At 46.8% G+C, this 13,775-nt stretch overlaps 1 protein-coding gene across 8 annotated transcripts in view; it reads left to right on the top strand.

Annotated features, from left to right (window-relative positions):
* The window catches only part of DGKD (diacylglycerol kinase delta), a 113,686-nt gene that overhangs the window by 60,222 nt on the left and 39,689 nt on the right, over positions 1-13,775 (top strand). Inside the window, exon 1 of one of the 8 annotated variants that reach the window (XM_019445517.2) lies at positions 5,439-5,460. The exons of the other annotated variants lie outside the window; for them this stretch is intronic. The gene's annotated coding sequence lies outside the window, so the exon portion shown is untranslated. Of the gene's footprint in view, positions 1-5,438; positions 5,461-13,775 lie in introns of those variants that run through there. 8 annotated transcript variants of the gene reach the window in all.

The raw sequence follows: 13,775 nt of genomic DNA, 5'->3' as shown, positions 1-13,775 counted from the left end.
AGCCATAGGCGTGGTGATGTGACTTCACCCACATGCTAGAAACCTCTTTGGTCTCCACCTGGTCAGGCAGAAAGCCTGCAGGTCGGGTAGACTTCTCTTTGATGAATTTCCGTTGTCTGAACGTTGTCCCGGGAGAGATTTCACCCCACCATCCCTGAGACAAGTAGTGCGGAGCCTGGGAAATTGTCTGTCCAGGCGGAGTGCTCACTCCTCGTTTGAAGTGCCGTTGACTCCAGTGATTCTCTCCCAGTGCGGTTGGACCGCACTTCGGGCAGCTGCTGACCAGATGCCCACGTGGGCTGCTCGGTGTCCCCCGCGCCCAGCTGTCCGCTGTGACTGCCATCTCGCTGTACGGGCAGCTGGGGAGCCTTGTCCACTCTGACCTGTGCTGGCCTGGGGACAAACCAGCGTCTCCCTGCCGGAGGACAGCAGGTGATGGCCCCAGCTGCCAACGGCAGGAGCATCCTGCTGCGTTCCCCCTAGAATGAGCCCGAGTGACAGGCGCTGACGCCCATTTTGCAGGTTGAGAAGCTGAGGCTTAGGGACAGGTCGTCTGCACCGGGGGCTCTGTGATATTTGTCTGTCTGCTGTGTGGTACCGCCCTCTCTGCCGCGTGCCCGTACCCTCGCTCAGGCTTACTGAGCGGGCTTGTCCTCGAGCAGCAGGACGTGTATCTCCGTGTGCTTTGATAATCCTCGAAAAGGAAGTTTCTAGGGTTTGATATTAGCTTCCGGTGGCTGCCATCCTAAAGATTCACGGAAAGGGGCGTGTCGGAGAGGTGTTTTTGTTGGTCTCTAAAAGCTTCCTTCTCAACAGTCCAACCGGTACCTTCCCCTTCCTCCCTCCATAAACTATCGGCCTTCTTTTCACACACTGAGCCAGTTCTCTAGAATGCAGGAGTCTGTTCTAGGGTGAGAAGCTGGAGGGCAAATCGGGAATAATTGTGTCTGCCGCGGATGGCACAGCAGCCAGCGGAGGCAGCCGGTGCGCAGTGCCCCAGGAGCGCCTGCAGGAGGGCATTACGTCGCTGCGTGATCGTGTGCGAGAACAGCACGGCGTGCTCAGGCGCGCTGACGGTTCTGCGTCAGGGGCAGAATCTGTCCGCAGGCATGCTTTCGGGCCGAGCCGTTCCCTTCTCCGAGGCTAGACCATACGCTAGAAGTACTTAAACTGTGTGCACCGTGCATGTGTATTTTTATATATACACATACAATAAACGATAAGCTATAAATGTAAGACATACTGTGTAATCTCAAGCTCTGGCTTAGGGGTTTTAGCATAGGTTTGTGCCAAAATGTTTAACCTTTAAAACATTATTAAATATTTCAGGCTTTCAAAAAGTGACACGGTGGACAACTGTGTATACTTCCCAGCCCGAGAACGAGAACGAAACTGTGCGGATAAATTTGAAGTCTTTTATAGTCCGGATCCTACCTACCCATCCCCCTTGCCCTCCCTCCCCAGAGGTCACCCTAGTTCTGAGTTTGGTGTTTATCGTGTGCGTGCTTCTTTATCCTTTTTCTACTCCCACATGTAGGTATAAATAGCATGTAGTATTTGGCCGGGTTTACAGTTGTGAGTAAATGGCATCATGCCGTGTTGTATCTCCTGCAACGTGCCCTTTTTCCCCAGCGTTGCGTTTCCAAGATTTATCTGTGTGGACACGTTTGTCTTCAGTTAAGTGGCTCCAGGTTTAAAATGACTGATTCCTGATTCCTGGAATCAAGTCAGTTTCTGGGGAGTGGGGCACGAACCTCAGGACTTCGGACGGGTACGGCTGTCGTCTGAGGATCATGTGCTCAGTTGTGAGTGTGTGGCTTACGTAGTGGCCCCGCGTGCAGAGCATCCCACACTCGACCTGTGTCTTCCCAGCTTTGGCCGTTACAAACAGCACTGCCATTCGTACACTTGCCTCCCCGGGTGCCCGGGCACGAGTCTCTAGAGTGTGGCTGTAAGGATCGAGCTGTCAGGTGTGAACATCTTCCGCTTGACGAGATATTGTCAGGTTGCTCTCTAAAACTTAATTTTTTTAAAACTTCCACCAGCAGTGGTAATTTATGAGCGGTCTCGTTTCTTTTCTTAATGTAGCCAGGCTCACGGCAAGGCGAAGACCCCATGGATGTGGTAAGGCATTGGTCACGGTCAAGATTTTGACCGATAGACACCTCAACCTCAGCGTGTCTGAAATTGAGCCACAGACTGCTCCCCCCACTTCAAGGCCTGTTCACAGCCTCCTCCGTCCCAGGAGGGGAGCTGATCTTGCCAGCTATCCAAGGGGTGCTTGTTGGCTCCTCTTTGTCCTGTACCCTGTCCAGCGTGTCTGGAAACCCTGTTGCCTTCAGGACGCCAGAGTGCAGCCACTCCCCTTCCCTTCTCTCTGGATGGCAGTGCCACGCACCCTCCCCCAAAGGTCCTGACTTCTGCCCGGCCCTGTACATTCAGTTTTCAGTAAAGCTCCCAGAATGCTGCTTTTTAAACCTAAGTCACATGTCAGTCTTCTCAGAAGCTCCACCATTTCCCATTTCACTTGGCGTGAAGGCCAAAGCTCTTGGTGGTGCCTGCCTGACGCTCCATGGCCAGTTCCTTCTGCAAGTTCATGCCTGGCTCCTCTGCCCCTGTTCACTTTGCTCCAGCCACCAGCTGGACCACCTCTTCCCTTCCACGTCCTTCCAGTCTTTTCCAGTGAGGCCCGTGTTAACCCCGACCTCCTTTGTCTGGTCTTTTTTCGATAGATTTATCACCAGCCACTACTCCCCATGCTGTATAATCTACTATAGTATTTAGTATTCATTTCCTGTCTGCATTTGAATGTAAGCCCCATGAGAGCAGGGTCTTATCTGTTTCACCTGTCTGTTCAAGTGAAAGATTGCTTGAATTTATTTCTGAGAAGAAAGGAAGAACTTGGAGCCCAAACAGGAGGGTGGGGCGTGGGAGAGGAGGTTGAAGCTGGCTTGTGGGGGGACTGTCAGCAGAAGGACATGTCTAAGTGGGAGCGGGGACCTCGAGGGTCCTGTCTGGTTGGCGGTGGGATCTGTGGGTCTGGAGCTGGGGGAGCGGCTTGTCTTGCGGGGTTTCTGGTTGCTCCCCAAGCGCACCTGCAGTTGGGGTGGGGGCGCTGGGGTCGCCCCGTCCAGGAAGTGCGGTGCTGTGTGTGGTTCTGACGTCCTCCTTCCGTGGCTGCAACGAGACACAGCTTCATTGATTTTTCAAGCACTGTCGTGTGTCGAAATGAGTCCTGCCATTTCCGGTGCTCTCTTTTGTGGAGGCTTGAGTTCCAGGCCACGTGTCACAGCCGGATAACCGTGAGCTCTGTGACCTCACATGTGCTTCCCTGCACTCAGGTATACGGAGAGGACCTGCTTTGGATTTCTTAGAGAATGTGCACTGAAGGTGTGTCCACATATTTCCTTGGCAAGTCAGACGTTTCATGAGTATGCACTACCTACAAATGACTTTAACAAGATAAGATTACACTTTTAATTTATGCCGAGTGAGACCACAGATGCACTTGTCCTTAAAGAAATGCAACATTGTACTGGAGTTACTCCCTGTTTTCCCAATTTAAACATATTAGATATTAGAAAATGTTGACTGCGGTTATTTTTAATTAAGCCTTTTATTTTGAGACCATTGTAGATTCACATGGAATTGAAAGCATACAGGGATCCTTTGTGTTCTCTACCCAGTTCCCCAGCGGTAACGTCTTGTGAAACTATAGTACAACATCACAAGCAGGATGTTGACATAGATACCGTCAAGAATGTTTCCATGTCCACAGGGATCCATCTGGTGCCCTTTGATAGCCACACCCACCCTCTTCGTTAACCTGGGGCAACCCCTGTCTGTTCTTCGTTTTGGCAACTTTGTTTTCTCAAAAATGATCTATACACGGGAGAATACGGTATGTAACCTTTTGGGATTGGCTTTTTTCCCACTCAGCATAACTCCCTGGAGTTCCCCCAGGTTGTCGTGTATTTGATAGTTGTTCCTTTTTATTACTGAGTAGTATTCCATGGAAAGGGTGTGTTGTGGTGTGTTTAATCATTTGCCACTAACGGGCATCTGGGTTGTTTCCAGTTTTTGGTGATTGCAAATAAAGCTGCTGTGGACATTCATGGACACGTTTTTTGTGTTGAACACAAGTCTTCATTTTTTGGGGATAAATGCCCAGGAGTGGAATTGCTGGGTCGTATGGCAGCTGCACGTTTGGTTTTTTAAGAAATTGCTACACTGTTTTTGCAGAGTGGCTGTTCAATTTTACATGCCCACCAACAGTGTGAGCTGATTTCCCTACATCCTCTCCGGCATTTGGTGTTGTCGCGGTTTCTTATTTGAAGCCGTTTAGTGGGTATCTAGTAATAGTGCATTGTGATCTTAATCAGCATTTCCTTCGCGGCTAATGAGGTGGGATACCTTTCTTTGTGCTTATTTGCTTCTGCAGATCTCCTGACAGCCCGGGGTGTGGCCTGCAGGGATGGACATTTCTACTTGGCCTTCTCTGGACACTACCTGGTGGGGTGCTGGAGTGCCTCGCTTTTGCCCCGTGCTGTGGGGGTGGGGGCCACAGTGTTTTCTGTGGTGTTTGACTGGAGTAACGTGGTCATTGGCAACTCTACTGCTATTGATTTCTGTCCCGTTTGCCCGTTCCTGGTCCCACACCTAGGGAGAAGCAGGCTTTTGATAGGCTTTTTAACTCTTCCTGGCTCATTGCTCTTTCTGGTTGCTGGCTTTCTCAGTCCCGCTCTAGGATGTCTGGGGTCAGCAGAGACCCCACAGAGCTCCACCATGTGCCATTCTGAGGCCCTGGGCCCCTGTCGGCCTGCTTCTCTCCGCCTTTCAGAGCCTTTTCATATTTTTTTAAATAGCTAACGTCCAGGGTTTTAGTGGTGCTTAGCCAGAGGAGTAGGAAGAAGTATGTCTAAGGTTCTTCCTGGAAGCAGAAGTCTGCTTGTTACTTTTCTTATTTTTTGGACCCGCAGAGTTGACACAGCGTGTCTGAGCGGCCCTCAGTGCAGGCTGCCTGTCTGCCCCGCCTGCACGTCGTGGCCTTTGGACCGTCTCAGGCCCAGGGCCTGGTGTTAATCAGCGTTCAGGTGGTTTGGTTTGGCCCGTGGTTCCAGCACGGCAGAGTCTGCAGGCTCTTGATCTTTTTGTCATTTAAGGTCACTTTTATGAACGAGAGGCACATCCAGATAAATCTGTGATTAGAAACTGCTGGACAGAACGTGGCTGGTGAGTCAGGGACTGCCCTTGTCATCGTCTTGCAGATCTCCTTTCTCCACCCTCTCATTTCAAGCTCTTGGGGAACCTGGTCAAAGAGGGGTGGGCGGGGCAGTGGGCAGATGACTCAGTGAGATGTCCCTGTCGTCCTTGCACTGGTGGCCCAGTCCGGTGCCCCTGCCAAAAAGGAAATGCACTGTGCCAGACCCTGCTTGTTCTGAGAGCCCGGGAAGACTGTTGGTGAGTGCCAGCTCCTCCCCCACCCCAGGCCCTCCGTGCTGGCTTTATTCTATTGCAGTCTTGCCGGGAATCCAGGAGGGACACTGCCCTTGGGTAGAGGTCAGGAGCCAGTCTGCCTGGCGTCCCGGCCCCTGCTTCCTTAGCCGTGGGTCTCAGGGCTTCGGTCTCCTCTCTGGACACCTGCTTTATCAGGCTGTGGAGAAGACAAAGTGTGCAAACACCTGTAAATACGCAGCAGGTTTCCCGAGACTACCGAGTGCCCGGCGTTGGAGCCTGCCACTGGCATGTGACACCCTCTTCGTTGTCCCTGTCATAAGAGCTAGTGTGTGTGTACTTCAGGAGCCGCTTTCTTCCTTTGAGCATTACTTCTTTGTTCTCTGGCATGCCTCCCTTTTCACCTGTATTTCTCAAAGACCATTTGCCCATAGTTTAGGAACCTCCTTGGCTAACTCTCCCCCGGACACCGGGAGATAGTTTTGTCAGGCGGGGGCATCTCAGATTTGTTTGGAGCATCTAGGTATTTCCGCATACCTCCTGGAAGACCATTTGTATGAAAGGATGGAAGCAAAAGTTCTCGTTTCAAGTAAAACTTCTAAGGCTCTATTTTAGAGTCTTCAGCATATATTATAAACCTAAGGCTTTATTTTGTTTTTCATCATGGTAAGTCCACTCTTTTATCCCCATCGCCTATTTCCCCCATCCTTCTAGCCCCCCTCCCCTCTGGCAACCATCAGTTTATTCTCTCTAGTTGGGAGAGAAGAGTCTTGTGTCTCTTTTTTCCTTTGCTCACTTGTTTTGTTTCTTTAATTCCACGTTTTCCAACAAATCATATGGTATTTGCCTTTCTCTGACTGGCTTATTTTGCTTAGCATAACGTACTCTGCTTCCATCCCTGTTCTTGCCAACGGCAGGGTTAAGATTTTATTCTTTCCTGTGGCTGAGTGATATTCCATTGTATGTAAATACCACAGCTTCTTGATCCATTTCTATGTCAATGGAAACAGGGTGTTTCCATGTCTTTGCTATTGTAAATAAGGCTGCAGTAATCATGGGGTGCATGTATCCCTTCGAATTAGTGTTTTCTTATTCTTCCTTCGGGTAAATACCCAGTAGTGTGATTATTGGATCTTAGGGTAATTGTTTTTAACTTTTTGAGGAACCTCCATACTCTTTTCCACGATGGCTGCACCAGTTTACATGCCCACCATCATTGCAGGAGGGTTCCTTTTTCTCCACACCTTCGCCAACGTCTGTTGTTTCTTATAATTTTGATTTTAGCTATTCTGACAGATGTGAGGTGGTATCTCATTGTGATTTTGATTTGCATTTCCCTGATGATGAGTGATGTTGAGCATCTTTTCATGTTTCCAGATCTGTTGTCCATCCGGATGTCTTCTTTGGAGAAATCACTGCTGTCTTCTGACCATTTTTAATTGGATTGTTTGGGGCTGGGTTTGGTGTTGTATCAGTTCCTTATATATTTTGGATATTAACCCTTTATTGAATATGTCATTTGCAAATATCTTTTCCCATTCTGTAGGTTCGTTGTCTTTAGTTTTATTGATTGTTTCCTTTACTGTGCAGAAGCTTTTTATGTTGCTGTAGCTCTAATAGTTTATTTTTGCTTTTGTTTCCCTTGCCACAGGAGGCAAATCAAGAAAAATGTTGCTCTGGCCGATGTCAGAGAAATTACTGCCTGTGCTGTCTTTGAGGATTTTTATGGATCTAATCCGTTTTGAGTTTGTTTTTGTAGATGGTGAAAGGAAGTGGTCCAGTTCCATTCTTTTGCATGTAGCTGCCCAGTTTTCCCATCATTTGTTGAAGAGACTTTTCCCCATTGGATAGTCATTCCTTCTTTGTTGAAGATTAATTGACCACATCACTGTGGATTTATTTCTGTGTTTTCTATTCTTTTCTACTGATCTATGAGTCTGTTTTTGTGCCAGTACCATACCGTTTTGATCATGGCAGCTTTATAATATGACTTGAAGTCTGGAATTGTGGTCTCTCCAGTTCTCTTTTTCTTTGTCAAGATTGCTTTGACTGTTTCAGGTCTTTCATGGTTCTATTCAGATTTTAGCATTACTTTGTTCTAGTTCTGTTAAAAATGCTGTTGGTATTTTGATAGGGATTGCATTAAATGTGTAGATTGCTTTGGGTAGTATAGATGTTGTAACAATATTCTTCCAACCCATAAGCGTGGAATGTCTTTCCATTTCTTTGTTGCATCTTGAATTTCTTTCATCATTGTTTTATAGTTTTCAGAGTACAGGTCTTTCAGCCCTTTGGTTAAGTTTATTCCTGGATAGGTTACTGTCTTTGATGCAATTGTAAATGGGATTATTTTCTTAGTATCACTCTCTGTTGCTTCATTATTAGTGTATAGAAATGCTACGGATTTCTGTATATTGATTTTGTATTCTGTGACTTTATTGAATTCATTTATCAGTTCTGGTAGTTTTTTTTTTTGTAGAGTCTTTAGGGTTTTCTGTATATAGTATCATGTCATCTGCAAATAGAGTTTTACTTCCTTACTACTTTGGATGCCTTTTATTCTTTTTGTGATCTGATTGCTGTGGCTAGGACTTCCAGTACTGTGTTGAATAAAAGTGGTGACAGTGGATGTCCTTATCTTGTTCCTGATAAGGGGGAAAGCTCTCTGATTTTTTTCACCAATTGAGCATGGTGTTGGCTGTGGGTTTTTCATATATGGACTTTACTGTGTTGGGGTATGTTCCCTCAAGACCTGCTTTGCAGAGGGTTTTTTTTTTATCATGAATGGATGTTGTGCTTTGTCAAATGCTTTTTCTACATCTATTGAAATGATTATATGGTTTTAAGAAAATGTTTATTTATTTATTTGGAAAGAGAGAGAGAGAGGATACGAATGAATCTCCCAAGCAGGCTCTGCACTGTCAGCACAGAGTCTGACGTGGGGCTCGAGCTCATGAACCGTGAGATCGTGACCTGAGCCGAGATCAAGAGTCAGACGCTTAACTGACTGAGCCACCTAGGCGCCCCTGTTTTTTAATTTTTTTTTTAACTTTATATATGCATAATGAAATTATATGAATATTTATGTTCTTCTGTGCCTGGCTTCTTTCTTTCAGCATGTAAAGTACATTGTATTATTGGGTTAGCAGCAGATGGTTCCTTGTTGTTGTTCTGTCATCGTCCCCTATATTAATACATTACAGTGCATTTACACACTCTACCAGTGCTGGGTGTTTGGGTTGTGTCCATTGTAGGCCTGTTAGCAGTAGTGATGCTATAAATGTTTTTGTGCCTTGAGGAGGAGGATGCGTGTTTGTGTCCGATGGGCGCTTGGGTGGAATTGCCGAGCCACGGGGTGTACGAGAGTTCAGCTCTACTGTTTTAGAGAGTAGCTGTGCCCGACTGCCTCCCGCTGGTGCCGAGCAAGTGTTCAGTTCCTCTGCATGCTCACCAACACTCACCTGTGTCCATCTTTTCAGCCCAGCCACTGGGAAAGGTGTTCCGTGCTGGGGTTTTAATGCCCGCTTCCCAGATGACTGACAAAGTTGAATGCATTTTCGTGTGCCTTGTTGGTCATTTGTGAAATAAGCGTTCGAGGCTTTTGTCCATTTTTCTGTTAGTTGGTCTCTTTTCTTATTGATTTTTAAATTCTTTCACCTTCAGGAGACTTGCGCTAAGTGACTAAGGACTCACACCTGTTTATTGCTTTCCTAGCCTGCCTCCGAGGAGTAGGAGAGACATGCTTCCACTCTTTCCTCTGTGACCTGTGTTCTCTTTCAGCCTCCCTCATCCTTCCAGCGTCAAGGTCTGCGTGTGCTTTCACTCTCCAGCTCGTGGGTTTGCGTGTTGTGGTCTGTCACCTTGCTCTGCGGTATTAACTCTGCCCTGTCCCTTGGTACCAAGCCTGCTCATTCCAGTCATGGGTCCTGGCTCACCGAATCTCTGTGGTGTCACTGATTGGTCCTATCAAGTTCATATATGACCCTGCTTTTAATTCGCATTTATCATTTCAGTTGATTGAGTTACGTGAGCCATTTCTGCGCTTGAAAAACACAGAGCATTTTTGGTCTGTAAAGTCTTATCCTTGGGGATGGTTTTACCTCTTTTTGCACCGTTCCTTGATTTTTAAGAGGGATGGTCTTGGGGGCGCCTGGGTGGCGCAGTCGGTTAAGCGTCCGACTTCAGCCAGGTCACGATCTCGCGGTCTGTGAGTTCGAGCCCCGCGTCAGGCTCTGGGCTGATGGCTCGGAGCCTGGAGCCTGTTTCCGATTCTGTGTCTCCCTCTCTCTCTGCCCCTCCCCCGTTCATGCTCTGTCTCTCTCTGTCCCAAAAATAAATAAAAAACGTTGAAAAAAAAAAAAATTTAAAAAAAAAAAAAAAAAAAGAGGGATGGTCTTGGCTTCAGTCCAACAGAAGGACAGTTTTAATATTTGTAGGAACGTTTCTTCCCTCCTTCTTCCTGCCCTGCTGAGCTGGATGAGCAGCCGGGAGAGGTCTCATCCAGCAGCTGCTTCTCTCCTGGGACCTGTCCTGCCCACTCTGTCTCCAAAGTCAAGGGATTGAATAAGAAGCCCCGTCCAAGACAGCTCTCATTAACAGTCACTCATTTTCCTTTCTCCTGAAGAGGCCCTCCACCCTCACCTCTCTCGTGCATTGGTCCCAGGCTGCTCTTCAGGGAACAAAGAGGGACTGGCGGGAGCCTTTGCCGGGGCGTGTGATACTGCTAGCCGGTGTTCGGGAAGCTTCCCCCATGGCCGGAAGGCCGTTGAGGACCTTGCCAGGGGACCAGGGTGAGGAGGAGCCTTGTGAGGAGATTGACCAGTCTTGCGGGTGGCTAAGAAATAGGGACTCTGTCTCGAAGGTGACAGAATGTGCTGGGAGAGGAGCAGGAGAAGCGGAGAATCTTCTGTGACAAATCTCATGATCTGGGACGCGGGCTGTTGGCACCTGAATGGTCTCAGGAGGGAGGTGTCACATGGTCCTATCAAACAGATAATGCTCCAAGATCAGGCCCTAGAGTCTGAAGCAACGCCGAGAGTGAGTGGCAGGTGCGTGCACGTGAGGACACGCTTTCACGTTCGGATGACCCTGGGGTGTGACACCGTCATTACGGCCCCAGTGTCCAGAGGGGCATGTGGAGGCCTGGCGAGGGGAGTCAGCTGCTTCAGTTACCCAGCTCGTCAGGGCTTCAGACCTGGAGGCGCGTCTTAAAAGCTGTGTGTTGGGCCCTATGGGAGTCCTGTGCATGCTGGTCCCATTCGATCCCATTCGATCCCATAACAACCCAGGCCAGGTAACTTTATCATCCCCCTTTTCCAGAATAGAAATGAAGACAGTCTGCCCATTTTTCCTGGCTGCTCAGTGGCTGGGTGGGGTTCAGATCTGAGTCTGTCTGAGGCTTCTTCAAACATGCACAAGTAGGAGTTTTTTTAAAAAGGCTGAAACCAGGTTCTTGGATATTCATCCGTCAGTGTTTACTCCCTGTAAACAGTTACACGGATTGAAGAAGTGAGGTCATCTGTCTTTTGTTTCATTAACTTAAACACAACAGTTTTGTCTATAACTTGCTGTCCAGTGGTGCCCAGTACTCACAAAGCTATTCCATGAAACCTCTCTCCTTTGGCACATGGGAGATGGTTGACCCAAAGATTCGATGACATAGCTGAATTCTGGAATAATGTGGGTACTTCATCTTGTAAAGATTGTCACCGGACTAGCAGAAACAAAACCTGAAATAGAACGGACCTAAAAAATGTCATTGTTCTCTCCTGTAGCTGTCACGTTGTATAATTCTGCATAGAATCCCTGAGTTATAAAAAATATATTCTCTTCTCTAACTGTATTTTACACCAATAAAAATGCTTAAATATTAAAACCCACCCAAGAATGAATGAAAAGAAATGTTTGCTGAGATTTTATAGACGGTTACTGATGAAAATTCCATAGGCACCGACCCCAGGCCATTGGCAGTTGCCAGCACTCCCATGGCCTTCTGTGCAAAGCACCCGCCAGCCCCATTCACACTACCGCTTTGTCTTCAGGGCCTGTGTCAGTGTCTGAAATTGTTTTCTTGTTTCTCTGCCTTTCCCCAGTATAAGTTCTCTGTGAGTGGGAACCTTGCCTGTATAGTCTTAGAATCTCAGGTGTGGAGCAGACACTCGTCATGCACTTGCCCAGCAGATGCTGGGATGTGGGCTCTTCGTGGCACTGTCCAGGTGTAAAGGAGTGTGGCTGTCACCCTCACCCCCACCCTCAGGAGGGCATCCAGCTTCTCTGGTTCTGTTTTCTCTGCCCTCCAGTCTTCCCTCCCCCTCCCCTAGCTTCCCTTCTTTCTACACCCAGTTTGGCCCCTGTGTGTAGTTATCCCTGTCACCTTGGTGACGTGAGAGAATGAACCATGCATTTGTGACCCAGCTCTAATTATCCCCTTCTGTGATTAAGCTTTACAGGTGGTTATAGAAATCACCAAAGAGATAATCTATAAAACACCATTTCTAAGTTTTCTGAGCCAGAAACATGATCATCTTAATAATATAAATTAAAGCTAGAAGATGGGCAGAGATCCAGAAGTTAACATGTTTTATTGGTGCAGCCTTGGGGAAGCAGGCGTTTTCCTAACACTGCTGGTGGGAATGCAGACAGCACAAGCCCTGGGGAGGGATTTCAGCTGCAAAATTACAAATGCGCTTATTCTTTGTGAGGGCAGTTCTGCTTCTAGGAACTTCTCCCCCACATACACTGGGAAGCACATGAGGTCTGTGCAAAGGCCATTCATTGCGGCACTGCTTGAGATAGGAAAGGATTTTCAACAACAGAAGATTTCTATTAATAGAGGGGCGCCTGGGTGGCTCAGTTGGTTAAGTGTCCAACTTTGGCTCAGGTCGTGATCTCATGGCTTGTGAGTTCGAGCCCAGAGTCAGGCTCTGTGCTGACAGCTCGGAGCCTGGAGCCTGCTGCTTCCGATTCTGTGTTTCCTTTCTCTCTCTGCCCCTCCCCTACTCACCCTCTGTCTCTCTCAAAAATAAAATAAACATTAAAAAAAAAAAAAAAAGATTTCTGTTAATAGAGACCTGGTTGAATGGACTCTCGTGCTTCTGTCCAGCAAAGCTCCGTGCAGCCCTAAGAAAGAGTAAAGAGATGCTCCATGTTGCTAAGGAGAGGTGGGCAAGATAGATAATTAGATGAAAAAGCAGAGATGGAGAAAAGTGTGTATGATATACTCCTGTTTTAGAAGGGGAATATGAATATATGTATGTGTTTGCATGTGTCTTAAAAATGGAGGGATAAACCATACTCTTATTTACTTTTATAAAGCTGCATATGGGGAAGGGAGGGCCCCAGGGTGGAGGGGACAGAAGGAAAAGCTGGACTTCTGACTACACCTTGTTTTGTGGATTTGACTTTAGAACCATGCAGATATTTTACATCACTGTAAAACAGAAGTACATAAAAAGTTATTTTTCTAAAATTTTGGTATTCACTATCAAATTTTTTCCCCAAAGTATATATCCTATTTAGTTTCTATCATTGCTTGAGGAGAACTCTTTTCTCCCATACTTTTGCCAACACTGGATTACCGTCTTTCAGAACTTTGCCAGTCTGTTGGCAGACTGTTGGCTGTTTTCATTCGTGTTCCCCAATGACTAGAGCAGTTAAGCATCTTTTATTTGTTAGCCCTTTTGTACTTCTTCTCTGAAATGCAAGTTTATAACCTCTTTTTGTAAGAAAGACTCTTCTATTGGTTTGTAAAAACTCTTTATATGTTGTAGATACAGTTTACATTTGTTGATTATCACCAGGTTCCTGACCTCATTTCCAGTTAAATTGTTGAGGCCCTTCAGTGTAGTAACTGGTTGTTTTTTCTCTTGTCACATATCACAAGGTTTTGTACAAGGACATCATGTATGGTGCATTTGAAGTACTCCATTCCTAGAGTAACTTGGACCAATTTCCCTAAACTGGTCACGTGCCGGACCTTAGTTTGTGAGCTCTTTGGAGTGATGGCAACTGTGTTTTCTTTTTTCTTTTTAAACGCTTCCTGTGGCTTATTACCATGTCTGAGTAGCAGGTGGTCGGTGAATGCCCACTTGCTTGATTTTTGGTGAATGTATACATTGAATTTGATTGTCTTTTTGGTTTGAGATTTTTCTTGATTTTTAATGACCCACGATAATCATTTTTATGTTGTGTTCAATTGAGAATCTGAACGAATCGGTCATTTTTCATAAAAATGTACACACACACACACATAACAGAAGGAGATGTGGAGAAGTTTTGCAGCGGTTAGCGTTTGTCCTTTGCTCTCGCTGTACCGCCTGGTT

Source organism: Panthera pardus, unplaced genomic scaffold, assembly GCF_024362965.1.
Source record: "Panthera pardus isolate Hobbes unplaced genomic scaffold, ASM2436296v1 HiC_scaffold_10, whole genome shotgun sequence".
NCBI lineage: Eukaryota > Metazoa > Chordata > Mammalia > Carnivora > Felidae > Panthera > Panthera pardus.
The sequence above is the reverse complement of the archived record's forward strand: the minus strand, read 5'-3'. Positions and strand labels throughout refer to the sequence as shown.